The sequence below is a fragment of the Lepidochelys kempii genome, chromosome 5, assembly GCF_965140265.1.
Source record: "Lepidochelys kempii isolate rLepKem1 chromosome 5, rLepKem1.hap2, whole genome shotgun sequence".
NCBI lineage: Eukaryota > Metazoa > Chordata > Testudines > Cheloniidae > Lepidochelys > Lepidochelys kempii.
In genome coordinates this window covers 12,586,809-12,603,047 of record NC_133260.1, presented here as the reverse complement: position 1 = coordinate 12,603,047, position 16,239 = coordinate 12,586,809, and the positions used below count along the sequence as shown (strand labels likewise).

The following is a 16,239-nucleotide window of genomic DNA, read 5'->3' as shown; positions in this document are numbered from 1 at the left end:
ACCTTAGAGACTAACCAATTTATTAGAGCATAAGCTTTCGTGAAGTGAGCGGTAGCTCACGAAAGCTTATGCTCTAATAAATTGGTTAGTCTCTAAGGTGCTACAAGTCCTCCTGTTCTTTTTATGGAAATTCTGTGAGCACAAAATAAATGGTTATACTTCATGTGAAAACTGATATGGCTATTATAATGTTGTAGCAAATAAAAAGTGCATGGTGAATTATGGAGGAATGTGTATGTCCCCATAGCATATGCAGGCGTAAAAGGAATGTAAACAAAACATGCTCCTTAATTAAAATCCTATGAGGGCTCCAGAGAGGAGCCATGGTAGGTTGTGTTTTCTTTTTCAGATTGCTGCGTGCTTTGGAACCACAACCCCGCGCCAAGAAAGATCAGTAAATAGAAAAAAATGGTGCTTAACCATGAAAAATCGTATCTAAAAATTATGATTAACTGTGGTGTAAAGTAAATGTTATTAGGGAGCGAAAAATCTGTCTGGTGGTCTTTTGTAAGTGAAAAAGAATAACTGTATTGAAACTAAAGCAATAGTAGAAAAGATTAAAATGCCCGAGATAGAAAACAACTTCATCTAATTAGTGTTAAACCTATGAAGAAAACGTGCAATTTGTAGACGATATTCTTGTGCATCTTACTGACGGGGAAAGCCATTTCAAAGTATTGGAAGCCCTGTTTAAGGTTTCGATGAAAGCTGGACTCAAGCTAAACTCAGAAAAAGGCCCAGCTAGTGAAATAGGAGGTTTCCTTCCTGGGACTAACCCTGCAACCCAGTCAGCAGGCTCCAGACAAACAAAATATTAAAGTGATTTTGGAGCTGCCCCTCCCTACCTCAGAAACAACACTTGGCATGAGAAGCTTTTGCTGGGATTTTGTTCCTGACTACCTCAGCCACTGCGGCACACTGCCGTCTCCCCGCTGCAGCGGAAAAAGGTAGAGTGGGAATGGAACCTCCAGCATATCCAGGTAGTGTATTATTTCAAAGAGGTTTGGACTCCAGTCCCAAATTATACAAAACCTTTTGGACTATTTGTAGCAACCAGGGACACAGCCATTTCAGCTGTGTTAACTCAGGGCTATCACGGGAGAGGAAAACCTATTGCTTATGCTTCCAGAGTACTGAACGGAGTTGAAAAGCAGTAAAGCCTCCGTGAAAAACACGTATTAGCTTTGTGGCGGTCCGGGACACATTTCAGATGTCGGGTGGGTTGGGACACGTAAAACTGTAATGACAGTACAGTGTCTAGTCCTAGTTTAACACAACCGCTGGCTGCTGAGAGCAGCAAACTGCTGTCTGTCCTCTTAAACAACCCTCACCTTTGCCAGGGTGGGAGTCTTAATTGATGGTGCTCCAGAGGAGTGTCCTGGAGGAATTCCCTCTCAAGAGGGGCCCCCTCACCCTTTTATCCCAGGTGCAGTACAGAATCTAACTTCTGAAGGGCTGCAACCTGAGCGGCTTATGTTAGGCTGACCCCTCTCCCTATATCACCAGAAAGGGACCCACTCACAGGATTTGCTCAATGCTTAATTTGTAATGAAAGAAGGGCGGGGGCTCAAGCAATTAGGGGCTGGGCCCAAGCAATTCTTTTGCTTTCATAACTGACGTCACAAGCCCAGAGGCACGAGGGCTATGATCTGCCAAGCTGAGAGGTGCTGGGGCTCAGCCCTGGCACAAATTAAGCCCAGGATTTGCTGTTTGTGTGGGTCCAGCCCCTAATTATCCAGTCCTTGCTGGTACCACCTGAGCGCAAGCAGAAAACGGTGATTTAGTAACACTGCAAGAGTCTGATCCAGGGCTATCTGCTTTTACACCCAAAGTAACACACGGGGAGCTAAACCAGCTGAAGGGTAAATGGCTCCTTGCCAGGGGAAACTTGTTGCTTAGTGAAGGGGATGATTTAGATGACCCGGTCTGGATTCCCCTTAAAAGGGAAATGTTAAGACTGGTGCATGATGTGCCATCAGGGGCCCACCAAAACGCTGATGCCACTTATCAGCGACTAAGTAAGGTGGCCTGGCGGCCCAATAGTAAAACAAACGTAAAACTTCATGTTTTGTGCTAAAAACAATCCACCAGGGAAAACAAAACGTGGATTTAGCCAGGCCCAACACTGCAGGGGGTCCTGGGAAAGCTTGCCAAGTGCCAATGCAGGGGAGTTACCACTTACAAGAAGAGGCAACCAATATTTACTTGTGGCTATGTACACACAGCAGCTTAAGTGGGTATAAGCTATGTCACTCAGGAGTGTGAATAACACCCCCACCCCCACCCCGAGCGATGTAAGCTGACCTGAGCGCCGGTGTGGACAGCACTATGCTGGCAGAAGTGTTATCTTTTGTTGGCTTAGAGCCTCTGTAGGGACAGTGTACAGTGGCAGAGCTGTAAGCGCTGTAGTGTAGCCATAGCCTGTGATTGCTGATGCCTTTTACTAAATGGATAGAGGCCTTGCCTACTTGAAAAGCCACTGCACCTGTTACAGCAAGATTGTAGAATGTCTCTGCTAGGTGGGAATGCCCCAGGGCGTAGACAGTGCTCGAGGAACAACTTTCACAGGGAAGGCAATGAAAGGTGCTTTCATCATTCTGGGAAAAGAGCAAAAATGTCACATACCCTATCAGCCCTAGGCTTCTGGCTTGGCGGAAAGGACAAACAGAACAAGTGAAACAACACGGTGTGTGAATCAGGCAAAGACTGGGATGAAAAGTGGCCTTTGATTCTTATGGATTTAAGGGGGAAGCCAAAGTAAACCAGCCGGTGTCACTCCTTTTATTGCCATGATGGGCGGAGAGATGAGACTCCCAGAATATTTGTTTGCTGTCCTCATTGCCAAACCTAATGAAGGAAGGGTTGGTCACAGCTCAGCCGGTAAGACTGCTGGGAGAAAATTTATGAGACATGTAAGTGTCTATTGCACAGCAGCAGGGGCAGGATCATGCCAAAATGAGGGCATACTTTAACAAACAAGCCGGAACTGTAGATTGGCAAGTTGGGGACAGAGTGATGGTGCAGCTGACCCCAGACAACCCCCCATTTTTGGCATCTAGGTGGGGAGGTCCATACTATATAATATAAAACCTCAGCCCTGCCGTTTATTTGGTACAAATAGAAGCAGGACCTAAAAGCAAGGATCGATGGCTCCTGCTACTCAGTGAAAGTTGCACAAAGGTTCCCGTAAAGGGAACACCAAAAATTGGGTTGGATTTTTCAGACTACTGTCAGTGTATGAAGAAGCTGGTGTCATTGCACATAAGAAGTCTACCACTGCGGTACATGGAAAATGCAACTCAATAAACACAGAAATAACAATCTACGTTTGGAGATATGAAGAAGTCTCTGTCACTGAGGTGAGAGCCAGAAGCCCTGGTCAGTTGTGGGGTGAAATAGACAATGCCTCTGGATATTGCATTCAATTCTGTAAGTGGTCTAAGAACAAGCAAAGCCATGATACTTGTGTAAGAATTGACAGGCATCGCACCAATCCCTATTTAGGGAACAGTACCTTGAATATTCCATATGGGTATGCTAGGCCTGAGGGGCATTATACAGAGTTTGTGTTTCCTGTAAAAGTTTATGCAAACAGGGCTTATCAATATGTACCCTTCTGGGGATCAGGAAGGGTAGAAATAAGAGTGGCACAAAAGTACATTGAAAAGAAAAACTCAGAGTGCTTCAGGGTAGAGGCAGGACCCGGTAATGGATTGGTATTAAGGCCCCTTAAAGAAGAGCTATACAACAATGTTCAATGTAGACATGTACCTGTGTTGTTTAATTTGATTTCATTGCCTTTGCCAAAAGGATTCTGTCTGCCGGAGCTTGGCTAATTGTATGGCAAAATGATAAAGGACTATTGGGAAGACTTTGTTGGTACAAATGCAGAAGTAAAGGCACCCAAATCAATTCAAAGGCAAAGCCAACGGAGCCTATCTGCCAGTGATGTAGCAGGTGGTTTGGAGCCAGAGCATCAATCTGAAACCAGGCAGACATTGAGCCCTTGTGGGAACATGACCATGCATTCCAACGCCAGGACATCCTGAGCCCAGTGACTGAGCATAGGAAAGAACTCATTAATCAATAACTTTTGAATGTATATAATATGCAGTTTGTTTAAGGAAGTACAGCACAAAGTCAACGAACAAGTTAACCAAACCAATTAAGGTTATCAAAGTGGGGCAATGGCCAGGGCCATACCCTGTTCTATGCCTGGAGAGAATGTATTAGCCAAAATCAAGGCCACTCTCACTGATATGGAATAAGGTAAATTGCCCTCTTGTATAACCCCAGAGAAACTGAAAATGTGATGAGGCTGATTGGTGTAAAACTATAACAACAAAACCTCTCCAGGCTCCAATATCATGAAAAGAATACAGGACTCCTTATCCCACCTACGCTATCTGTCCCAGTAATTGCAGATCAGGTCATTCAAACCCCTGTTAAACCTCTCAAAGTTCTGGAAGATACGGCAACTAATTAAGTTGGAAAAGAGTTTGTTTCTCCTCCTCAAATACTGTTGCAAGATGAGGACAAGGTCTTGAAAGCACTGAGCTTGTCCTGTTGCTCACACCTGGGAGACACCAATAGATGCCCATGTAATGTCTTACAGACAGAGCTGCTGGCATGTGAGTTAACTCTGCGGGAGCAATCTCCAAACTGCACAGTACAGTAGAGATGCTGGGGAACTGGTGAAATGAAAACTGCTTATGCTGGGATTGGTAAATATTGCTTGGTGGATGGCAATAGCCACTTTCAGTGGCTAGATCCAAAAAATGTTATTCTGATTGGCCAATTTTTTGTACCCCACCAAAATTCACTGCAGTGATAAATGGAAAGACTTTACATCCCATACCCATTTTCCATAATGTAACTGAATGATGGGCTGAATTCAGATGAGAGGAGAATGCTTGAAAAGCAATACCCAAATTTGGGCATGCTATCCTCACTTGAACCTGGATCTTAAAAGCTTAATAGCCATGCACAGAGAATTCGGCAGTTAACTAGCTCCACCTGGTGGGAACAAGGGTACAAAGTGGAATTACATTCATGGTGAAGATTTGCAAAAAGAAACGGAGTATTTGTGGCACCTTAGAGACTAACAAATTTATTTGAGCATAAGCTTTCATGAGCTACAGAAGTGAGGTGTAGCTCACGAAAGCTTACGCGCAAATAAATTTGTTAGTCTCTAAGGTGCCACAAGTCCGCCTTTTCTTTTTGCGAATACAGACTAACACGGCTGCTACTCTGAAACCTGTCATGGTGAAGATTGTCATTCAGAGCTTTGATAGTTATCAGTGTGATTATGGTAATTGTAGTTTTGATTTTGTATTGTCAAGTTTATTAGTTGTACAAGATGTTGCAAAATTATAGATGTATGTTTAAAATGCTTAATGTAGTAAAGCCCATGTAGTATGTAGGGTTCTAAGGTGGTGAATGTAGGATAATTATGAAATTAAACAATTAGCGTTAGCATAAGTTTGGTTAAGAAAATAATGTATTTGCTTTATGGATTGTGGCTAATACGGAGAGGGCCTCAAAAATCAAATAAAAGAAGGCCGTGAGAATAATAAGTAATATAACTCGTAATGTGGGGAAAATGTATGATTCCAAAACTAACAAAGAGCTGCACCAACAAGACAAAGAAAAATTGTCTTAAAAGAAAGAAGCACAAAAGTTTCCACTGTTCTGCTGGCAAGCAAGGATGTGGGGAGAAGACAAGAAAGGGAAGCTTGGAGGAAGGAAAGGGGCAAGCATAAACTGCCTCAGACTGGGTTTTTGTTAAAGCTGTCAAGTTACCTGAAGAGTATAAAGAGAGCCATGAATCTGAAAGTTCTTGGTCAGACTCTACCTGATTATGCTGGAGACTCAGGGCTGGATTAACCTTTTGTGGGCCCAGCCCCAAACATATTTGTGGGCCCCCACGGGGGCAAAGGAGCATGGCGTGGGGAGTTTGGTCCCCAGAGCAAGGGACCAGCCAGGGGCAATGGGGCATAGCACGGTGGGGCCGGCCCTGCTCCACCCAGCCCAGTGCAAGGGCACTGTATTCAAACCGGCAGTTGTCAGACGCACACTGGCCCGCCCAGCCCTGTGCTGCCAGTGTGCCCCTTCCTCTCGGGGGTGGGCCCAGGCTGTGCCACACAGCCCCCAACTCCCTATGCCCAGCATCTCCCGGAACTGCTATGCCCAGCAGCCCCACACACAGACCCTCCACCACAAACGCACAGCGGCCTGCACTCCCCCCCAACCCAGCACCCCCCCTCCCCACACACAGCCGCACCACTACTGCCCAATGCACTTCCCCACAGCCCACCATCACAACTACACAGCATCCCACTCAGACCCCCCACTTCCCAGCATCCCAACACACAGACCTCCCTCCCCACCCCAAGACTCCCTCAGGATCCACTTGCCTGGAGATAGGGTGACCATACGTCCCCGTTTGGCTGGGACTGTTCCCTTTTTCAGCTCTGTCCCGGCCAGCCTGACTATTTTGACAAAACCGGGCATTTATCCTGTTTGCTCTTGCACTGATCAGTTGGCAAGAGCAAATGAACAAATGCCCAGTTTACCAAAAAAGTCCAGTGTGCCCCCCCATAGCGGGGTGTGGAGGAATGTGCGTGCGGGGAGCGGCGATGCGAGGTGTCAGGCAGCAGGGCTTGAGGGGTCAGCCCCGGACCCAGCCAGAATGCAGCTTGTGGGGGGGGGGAGGTTTAGGGGCCAACGTCAGCCCCTGGCAGCGGTGTGGGGAGCTGGGGCAAGGGAGGGGTCAGCCCCAGTTCTAGCAGCAGCACGCGGAGCTCGGGGAGTTGGGGGGGGGGAGGGTCAGCCCCTGGCTGCGGCGTGGGGAGCTGTGGGGGAGGGGTCAGCCCCAGTGGTAGATTTAAGGTTAGTGGGGCCCTGGGCTCAGCTTCATTTTTGGGGCCCCTCCTTGGGACCCAGCCGAGAAAAAGAACGTTCTCTTTTAGTTCCCCCCCTGCCCCCATTTTTCATTCTTTTTTTCTTCACCCTCCTCCTGTAAGTAATAGCGAGTACACGAAAATAGAGTGAGATAGCTTGATTGTTTTTCTAGTCTAACTTATTCTTCCACAGGCCACCTGAAAATCACTGCGGGGGGGTGTGGGGGGGGTCTCGGGGGACCACTTAATGATCTTTCCAAATATTGTTTGTACCTTTAGCTACCTACTGTAAAGCGCTTTGGATAAGAGCACTTTATATAAAAAAGAAAGTAAAAAAACCATCGGGGTGTGGGGTCTGGCCAGGAGTTAGGGTGTGGGAGGGGGCTCAGGCCTGGAGCAGGAAGTTGGGGTGTGGAGCGCTTACCTGGGGCAGCTCCTGTTTGGTGCGAGGGGTGGAGGTGGGAATGTGGTTGGGGGGAGGGGTGTTGGAGTCAGGGCAGGGAGCACCCCCATGACTCCAGCCCACACCCCAGCCCCCTGCCCTGAGTGGCTCACGGCGGGGGGTGGGGAGGATGGGATGGGGGAGTGCTGGGGCCCCGCCTTTGCTCCGCCCTGCCCTGATTCCACCCCCTTCCCCAAGGCCCTGTCCCTGCCTCTTTTCTGCCTCTTCCCCCAAGCATGCTGTGGCCCCACTCCTCGCTCCCCCTCCCGGAGCACTGGCAAACAGCTGTTTGGCGGTGGGGGAAGCGCTGGGAGGGAGGGGAAGGGGTGGGAATGTGGCACACTCTGGAGAAGAGGCGGGGGAGCTTGGCTGCTGGTGGGTGTGGGAGGAGCCAGCCTTGCAGCAGGAGCCCAGGAGCCGGCAGGACCAAGCTTCTGCCTCCCCCGCAGGAGAGAGTGGTGGGCAGGGGCAGAGAGGAGCTTTGGGGGCCTTGCAGCCCAAGCAGAGCGGATTGGGGGCAGGGCCCCTTTGGAGCCTGGGCCCGGCACTGTGGCGCCATGGGAAACCTGGTACTAGCTGGAGTACACCAGAATGAGAGGGTTAGCCCAAGGTCTGGCCTATTTGTAAGTATACTGATCATATACTTAAGAATACTCTGTTACTGTATTGGGTGTAGTGACTGCTCATTTTTAGGGTCTTAGCTATATTTAGAGCTACTGCATAAAGTATCATTTGGTTTTTGGATTTAATAAAGGAATTTATGGTTAAATTGGTGTTTGGTGCTTTCCCATAAGAATGGCCATACTGGGTCAGACCAATGGTCCATTTAGCCCAGTATTTTGTCTTCCGACAGTGGCCAATCCAATTGCTTCAGAGCGAATGAACAGAACAAGCAATCATCCAGTGATACATCCCCTGTCAATCCCACCCAGCTTTTGGTAATCAGAGGCTAGGAACACTCAGCACATCAGTTTGTATCCCTGACCATCTTGGCTAGTAACCATTGATGCCTCCATGAACTTATGTCGTTCTTTTTTGAACCTAGTTATAGTTTTGGCATTCACAACATCCCCTGGGAATGAGTTCCACAGGTTGACTGTGTATTGTGTGAAGTAGTACATCCTTTTCTTTGTTTTAAACCTGCTGCCTATTCATAATTCCAGCACATTGCTCATAGATAAATGCCTTCTTAAAACACTCATTTCAAATGTAGCTCAACTGTGACAATCAAACACGCATTAAATCCATCCATAGTTCAACTTTCAAAGATCTGTCCAATATTAGAATATCTCTGGCTTTGCTATCACAGTTGATCCTGATCAGTTTTGACTGGTCATTTTTCATTTGCAAAATTAAAAGGCAGTAAACAGAACAGATAAGAGAGAAGCAGTGCATGTATCAAAGGTACAGTCAGTCGGGTTAATAAATGTAATTAGAGTGCCTAGCAGAAAAGTGCTGGGAATGAATATGATTGAGGCAGTCCCCGGGTGCTGTTTCACTTACTCTAATCTGCTTTATTTACTTTCATTTACTTCCATTCAAGAGTTTTGTTAACTGTCTGTATTTTCCTATTCATGGGGGAAAAGGCACAGATACATAAGAAATTCAAGCTCTGCATTAAAACAAACTCTTCTTACCTTCCAGCTGAGTCCAGCAAGGCAGCTGTTGCTATGCAGTATCTGACTATCTATTAAAGAATGTGTGCCGAGCCAGAGATAGTAGACCAAGTGCCCCACCAGTTTATATAGCGAGAACAGCTCCTATCGTAACGCAACAAATTGAGCACTCCTCCTACCATTTCATGTTACATGGCAGATTGGAAAGACATGCTAAAAGGTAGCCACCTGCTCCACCTTTTGTCTTGGTTTCTTGCCAAGTATCTTACTAAACCCCATCTTTCCTGCTGCTGTTTTGCATTTTCATCAAGCCTACACTTTTCCACTCCACATTAAAATTCAATTATTTAATTGTGTAACTTTGCCTGTTAGGTCACCAAAGAAGAATCCGGAGGAGTCTGAACTTATTTCTATGGTATGTCTTTGTCCATTTTAATGCATCTATACACACATCAGTGTAGATGGCTTCTTAGCAGAGAGGGGAGTCAGCTGCAAAAATTTGAACCATCCAACACCCCCAAACCTGAGGAGGGAATCGGAGCCAGGATTTTGCTTTGGTCAAGTCCTGTGATATGAACCAGTTACGATATATGGATTTGGCTTTTGAAACTTCCCACCCTAACCCCAAATTCTAAGGCTGTATGAAACTGCTTTGGGCTCATATTTGCTTCTCAGCAGAATTCCGTGAGCCCAATCCTGTAATGTGCTTCTGCTCCAGGTGCTTAGCACACTTATGACCTTTACTTTGTGAACTGGGTTTTTCCTAGTCACTTGAGAAATTCAAGTTATTTTTTTCACCGGGACCCCCTGGCCTGTGGGAGGAATCTAGCATAGTAGAACATTGGCATTTTTGAGAAGTTTATAAGGCAAACATACATAGCTGTGAAAGGTAGAAAGAGGGTACCAGAGGGGAATCTAAGAAGGGTGAATAGTGCAAGAAAGGACAGTGAAAACCCCATGAACTTAGATCTAGAGCTGGCCAAAACGCAGGATTTGCAGTTCACAGGAAATTTTGCTTTGGTTCAGTTCCAAAGGGAATAAATCTATTATTTTAATGTTGTTTTTTTTTTTTTTTAACATTTCCTGCAAACTGGAAATCTTAAAAACAAATTCATTTAAGAAACACTGACACACGGTGCTTCTGACACAAAATCCACTCCCCACAGCTGCTGCGTGGAACTTACATTCTTATAAAGTAACTAATTTGTTAGTCTCTAAGGTGCCACAAGTACTCCTTTTCTTTTTACATTCTTGTGAATGTCATGGTTGCTGTTAGCCCCGGGGCAGTCTGCATGGTGGATTTGCCCTAGAAGAGCTGATTCTGGGAGACCACCCCAGGGCTTTCGGTTCCTAACTCTATGGCAGGGAGAGTGGAAGCATCGGAAGTCCCCCCAGAGCTGCATTCCCTGGAAAACTGTGGTTTTGGCAGGCACGCTGCCGTTGCGGTGTATGCTGAGCACGAATGACCAAATCTTTGACAAGCTCCTGAAGGACCCCGCCTTTGATTAGCTGAAGGTTTCATGTTCCATGAATCAGCATTCTCTGAAAGCCCTCTGTTTTGGATGTAAAATTCCAACCAGCTCTGCTTAGATATCTTTCACATGAATTAAAGACCCAGTTTCATAGATTTTTAAGGCCACAAAAGACCATCGTGATTATCTCGTCAGAAGAACACAGACCATAGTATCTCTCCCAGGAATTCCTGCATCAAGTCCACCAGCTTGTAGTTGAAGTACAGACCACATCTGGTTTTGTGGCTTTGCTTCCTACCCTGTAGAAATACAAGCTCTTGCTCTGCAGTAACTGAAAGGAGGATATTCTATTTATATATATTGTAGATGCCCATCCCTGCCTATGAATCACATGCACCATATTCTGATCAAGATATTTTTAATGGAAGAATGTTCTTACTTTTTCTTAGCTGGGTCTGTGCTCGCAGTTTTCAGCTTCAATTCATTAGTGTGAGCTGGTCCCCGCTTAATCTCCCAGGCACCATCCTTGGGACATCGCCAGATTGTGCGATAAACTGAAGCTGTGGCTCATAGCACATGTGTTATATAAGATAGCGTGATGTTATTCTAGGAAGTGCTCAGTAATAATGTTTGCCTTTTCTCATTGTTTGTTACTCTTGGGGAGCCCTTTACTTTTCTTTCCTGTTCAACAAACACCAGCCGCTCAGAGGAAGGAAAAGGATTTGGGCGGACGGTCCTAATATAAAGAGTTTGACCACAAAACCTCTGTTCCAGGACCTTACCTCTAAGCTACCTTTATACTTCCCACATTCTGGGGCTGTTCAAATGCAACCCTGGCTCCTGGTGTAAGGTAAAGCAGGCTTTCTATTACTCTATATTGTATTTGCACTGCCCCAGGCCTCCTAGGTACTACATGCTAGAGTAGATTCATAGATATTAAGGTCAGAAGGGACCATTATGATCATCTAGTCTGACCTTCTGCACAACGCAGGCCACCGAATCTCACCCACCCACTCCTGCAATAAACCTCTCACCTATGTCTGAGCTATTGAAGTCCTCAAATCATGGTTTAAAGACTTCAAGGTGCAGAGAATCCTTCAGCAAGTGACCCGTGCCCCATGCTGAAGAAGAAGGCGAAAACCCCCCAGGGCCTCTTCCAATCTGCCCTGGAGGAAAATTCCTTCCTGACCCCAAATATGGCGATCAGCTGAACCCTGAGCATGTGGGCAAGATTTACCAGCCAGGTACCCAGGAAAGAATTCTCTGTAGTAACTCAGATCCCACCCCATCTAACATCCCATCACAGACCATTGGGCCTATTTACCATGAATAGTTAAAGATGAATTAATTGCCAAAATCATGTTATCCCATCATACCATCTCCTCCATAAACTTATCAAGTTTAATCTTAAAGCCAGATAGGTCTTTTGCCCCCACTTCTTCCCTTGGAAGGCTGTTCCAGAACTTCACTCCTCTGATGGTTAGAAACCTTCATCTAATTTCAAGTCTAAAGTTCCTGATGGCCAGTTTATGTCCATTTGTTCTTGTGTCCACATTGGTACTGAGCTTAAATAATTCTTCTCCCTCTCCGGTATTTATCCCTCTGATATATTTACAGAGAGCAATCATATCTCCCCTCAGCTTTCTTTTGGTTAGGCTAAACAAGTACGAAGGTGCTGCAACCCCCGCCCTCATTCCTTGGGACTGCCCCCACAGAATGCCCCCAGAACAACCCCCTATGACACTAGATAGCTAATTAGCATTAAGGCGACTCAAGGAGGAAATGCATTTCTCAGCAAAATGTTCACAAGCATCCCTGTCAAGTTCATCTGAAAAAAAAATCTCTCGGGCTAATTCAGGCATACCATGTTCAGGTCTTGCGGGGCAGAGGCACGCTTTAAAAGGGAGAGTGACAAACTGGAAAGGGTTCAGAAAAGAGCTGCAAGAATGATCAGATGCCTGGAATACATGTCTTTGCAAGACTCTAGCTGTTTATCTTGTCAAATAGAAGATCTTATCAAAGAGTAGCTTGATCATGTTCTATAAATTCCTTCAGGGGGAAGAGATTTCCGACAGTAGCTGGCTCTTCAATCTCACAGACTAAGATATAACAAGACCCAGTGGCTGGAAGCTGAAGTTTAACAAATTTAGACTAGCAATATGGTGCACAATAAGAGTAATTAACCATTGGAACAACTTACCTAGTTGTCACATGAGGGCTTTAAAGAAAGACTGGACGTTGTCTGAAAAGATCCATTTTTGCTCAGCCAGACAGCCTAGACTTGATGCAGGAAACACTAGTGGCCCGATCCAGAAAGGCTCTATGTGCCTAACTCCATCCTTTCAGTGTCACCGGCATTGTCAGAGCCATTGACTAACTCCTTAAATACCTAAGCCCCCTAACTGGCTGCTGGTCAGCATTTTTGAATTGCTGCTGCCACCCCAATGAGCTGCTCAGAGCCTTCACTCTAGCTGAAGCCCCAGAGAAACGAAGCATGGAACACCTGTCTGAGATCATGCCTAGCACTTGGTACCAGTCAGACCTGGCAGCAGGACTCAAGCTGCTGATTGATGGTGGAGGGAAGGAGCCCGGCACCCACACAAAAGACAGCTGTAGGAAGGGGGAAATGGAGGATGTGCATGATAGAGGTGAGAGGAGGGGTGGGTTGGGGTGGGGGGGGAGACAGAGAGAGAGGGAGACATTTCTGCTGGTAGGACATGGGCTATCTAGGTGGCTGACCTGGCTTAGGTCCTAACTCCAGGAGACGGTTCACAACTCAGGATCCTGAGCAGAGGGAGATCCCTATCTCTGGCCCATCAGCCAGATGCACCAGCTCAGCCAGCTAAGCCCTTCTTCTTGGTATTGCATTCCTGGCTACCGTAGGTGGCTCCCCATTCAGCTGGTTGGCTTCTGAGGAGCCCTGCCTAGCTGGCTACCTCTCCCCATGGAGAGCCTGGACACCTAGCTCTGGCTGAAAATGCCAGAGGGCAGCAGGCTGCCTATGTGTTAGGTGTTGTAATGCCTTAATACCTTTAAGGCCCCGGGCCTTGGTGAAAGTCTGTGGCCTGGGTCATGTAGGAGGTCAGACTAGATAATGATAATGGTCCCTGCTGGCTTTAAAAAGCCATACGTCGGTGACTGCAGATCTCACTTGTGCCAGCTTTACACCATTGTAACTCATCTGACTCCTGCGTTAGACCAGTGTAAGGGAGCTCAAAACCAGTCTGGAGCTGCCCATTCTAACCTCCAATCCCATGAGCTGTCAAGAGATGGTACCAAGTACATTCCGCACTCCCAGAGTCACCAAGTTAACTGGCACCAGCGGGATAATCAGGGGCATAGGGGTGACTAGCTTTACTTGAAATTACTAGCGCTCAGATGCTTTTTGGAAGGAGGAGGAGGTGGAATGCCCTGTTCGCAAAGACCCATTACAACAGTGCCCTACTACAAGTTAATAAAGCCTGGACTGCTCTCCCCCAGATGCTCTCCAAGCTGTTCCTTCAAGTGTGCCGTGAGCTCTTCCCTTGGGGCAGAGTGCTCTGCCACCACATCCCACCTAGCTACCAACAGCTTGGAGAAGTGCATGCAGCAGTCGATTGCCAGTGGACTGGGCTGACGTCACATTTTGGCTGTATAACTATGCTCAGTGTAAGCCGACTTAGCCTAATGCGTTGCCCCCTGAGACTCAGATGGAGTCAGACCCCTAAAAAGTGGAACGCTGAGGAACGCCACGAGATAGGTGCATGGATGGTCGTTTTCAGCAGCCTTGTGGTATGATCAGATCTGAGGGAGCAGGTCAGGCTGCTACAACCAGTGATGCAACATGACGCAAGAGGAGCGTCCATCAACAACTCTGTGGCTCTCCAAGTCCTAAGCCACGTTACCACAAGCCATTTCCTCTTAGGAACACATCAGAGGCTGAGTGGAAAAGCGCACACAACAGGTCTGTCACCATCCTGCACGTGTTTGTTGAGGGGACTATTTTTTTATTTATATACAGTGGGAATGCCCATAATCTGGTGTAAGTGGGGGTGAGAATCCATCCCTTGAAACTGGCCCATAATAAACTTCTCTTTGGCAACCTGCTGGATCATTTGATGTCCTGAGTGCACAGGCAGCCACCCCACTATATTGATCTCTGTGGAGGCAGTTTCAGAAGAGGATGGGATGAGATGTGGCAGGGAGAAGGCAGCACAGCAGTTGGGGCAAGGGGAGCCATTGCTGGAGTCTAGATTATATGTGGCTTCGAAGGCTGCAAAGCTGGCATTTTTCTTAAGCAACTTTGTCACTAAAGCAATAAAACATTCAATTATAGATCATCCACCACAGTCTATTATTCCCATTAGGCCATATTGCCAGGTGGGTCATTTAGCAGTCTTTGAGGGTCTTGGTTTCTCGATTTTAGTGTGTTTCTCTATGGAGCACAAAGCTTGTGCAGCTGTAACATCAATTCTGCATGACGTGCTTAGGTGCGGAGGGGCATGTCATATTAAAACCCCCTCCATCCGCTGCTCAGTGTGTGCTGGGAAGGGCTTCAATGGATGTGAAAACCCGGGATGTCATTAGTGTGGAATTGCACTTTAATTTCTTCTGTAGAGTAGAACCTCAGTTGTGAACACCAGAGTTATGATCGATCAACCCCACGCCTCACTTGGAACCGGACGGACGCAATCAGGCAGCAGCAGAGACCAAAAAAAGCAGCAAAATATTGTACAGTACAGTACTGTGTTAAGTGTAAACTACTACAAAATAAAGGAAAGGAGTAATTGTGGCACCTTAGAGACGAACCAATTTATTTGAGCATAAGCTTTCGTGAGCTACAGCTCACTTCATCGGATGCATCCGATGAAGTGAGCTGTAGCTCACGAAAGCTTATGCTCAAATAAATTGGTTCGTCTCTAAGGTGCCACAAGTCCTCCTTTTCTTTTTGCGAATACAGACTAACACGACTGTTACTCTGAAACCTGACAAAATAAAGGGAAAGTTTAAAGAAGAGTTTCAGTGTAGCAGCCGTGTTCGTCTGTATTCGCAAAAAGAAAAGGAGGACTTGTGGCACCTTAGAGACTAACCAATTTATTTGAGCATAAGCTTTCATGAGCTACAGCTCATCACTGGTGAAAGAAAAGATTTGCCAAGGTAAGGAAACTGTTTCTGTGCTTGTTTCATTTGACTAAAGACGGTAAAAGCAGCATTGTCCTTCTGCATAGTAAAGCATCAAAACTGTATTAAGTATTTGTAAACCTTTGAAAGAACTAACATAATGCTTTGTTCAGAGTTACAGACATTTCAGAGTTACAAACAACTGCCATTCTGGAGGGGCTATTGTAGTTAAAAAAATACCAACCTTCATGCAGTCTTAAAAGAAGGAGTATTTGGTATGCTCTGTTGTTTTGGTGCCCTCTGGTGGCATATTTCAAAAATACCAACATGGGCCATTGTGAAATCCTTCACTCTCCTACTCCGGTGGGTGGATGTGTAAACGCTGATACGCCATTCCTGGCATAGCCACAATTCCCATGCATACATATCCCCTGGGCACAGGCCTTACTGAATTGCTGAAGCTCCTTACAGAGGCTGTGTGAACGAGTATAAACTTGCTCCTTTTTACCAAACCAAATGAGATGACTCATGTGGGGGGATGGAAGTGAGATCTGGATTAACATCTTGGATGAAGGAACCGGGTATGTTTTGCTTGGAAAAGAGGTGATTAAGGGGAACATGAGAGCAGGCTTGAGATACTTGAAAGGCTGCCATAAAAAAAATGGAGAAAAGTTGGTCTCTTTTGCCACAGGAGGGCAGGTCAAGAG

The 16,239-nt window shown here is 46.4% G+C and overlaps 1 protein-coding gene across 1 annotated transcript in view; it reads right to left on the bottom strand.

Moving 5' to 3' along the window:
- LOC140911919 (urea transporter 2-like) overlaps positions 1-9,482 on the bottom strand; it is a 41,005-nt gene extending 31,523 nt beyond the window's left edge. Inside the window, exon 1 of the mRNA XM_073346080.1 lies at positions 8,982-9,482. The gene's annotated coding sequence lies outside the window, so the exon portion shown is untranslated. The remainder of the gene's footprint in view (positions 1-8,981) is intronic.
- Positions 9,483-16,239: the final 6,757 nt, after the last annotated feature.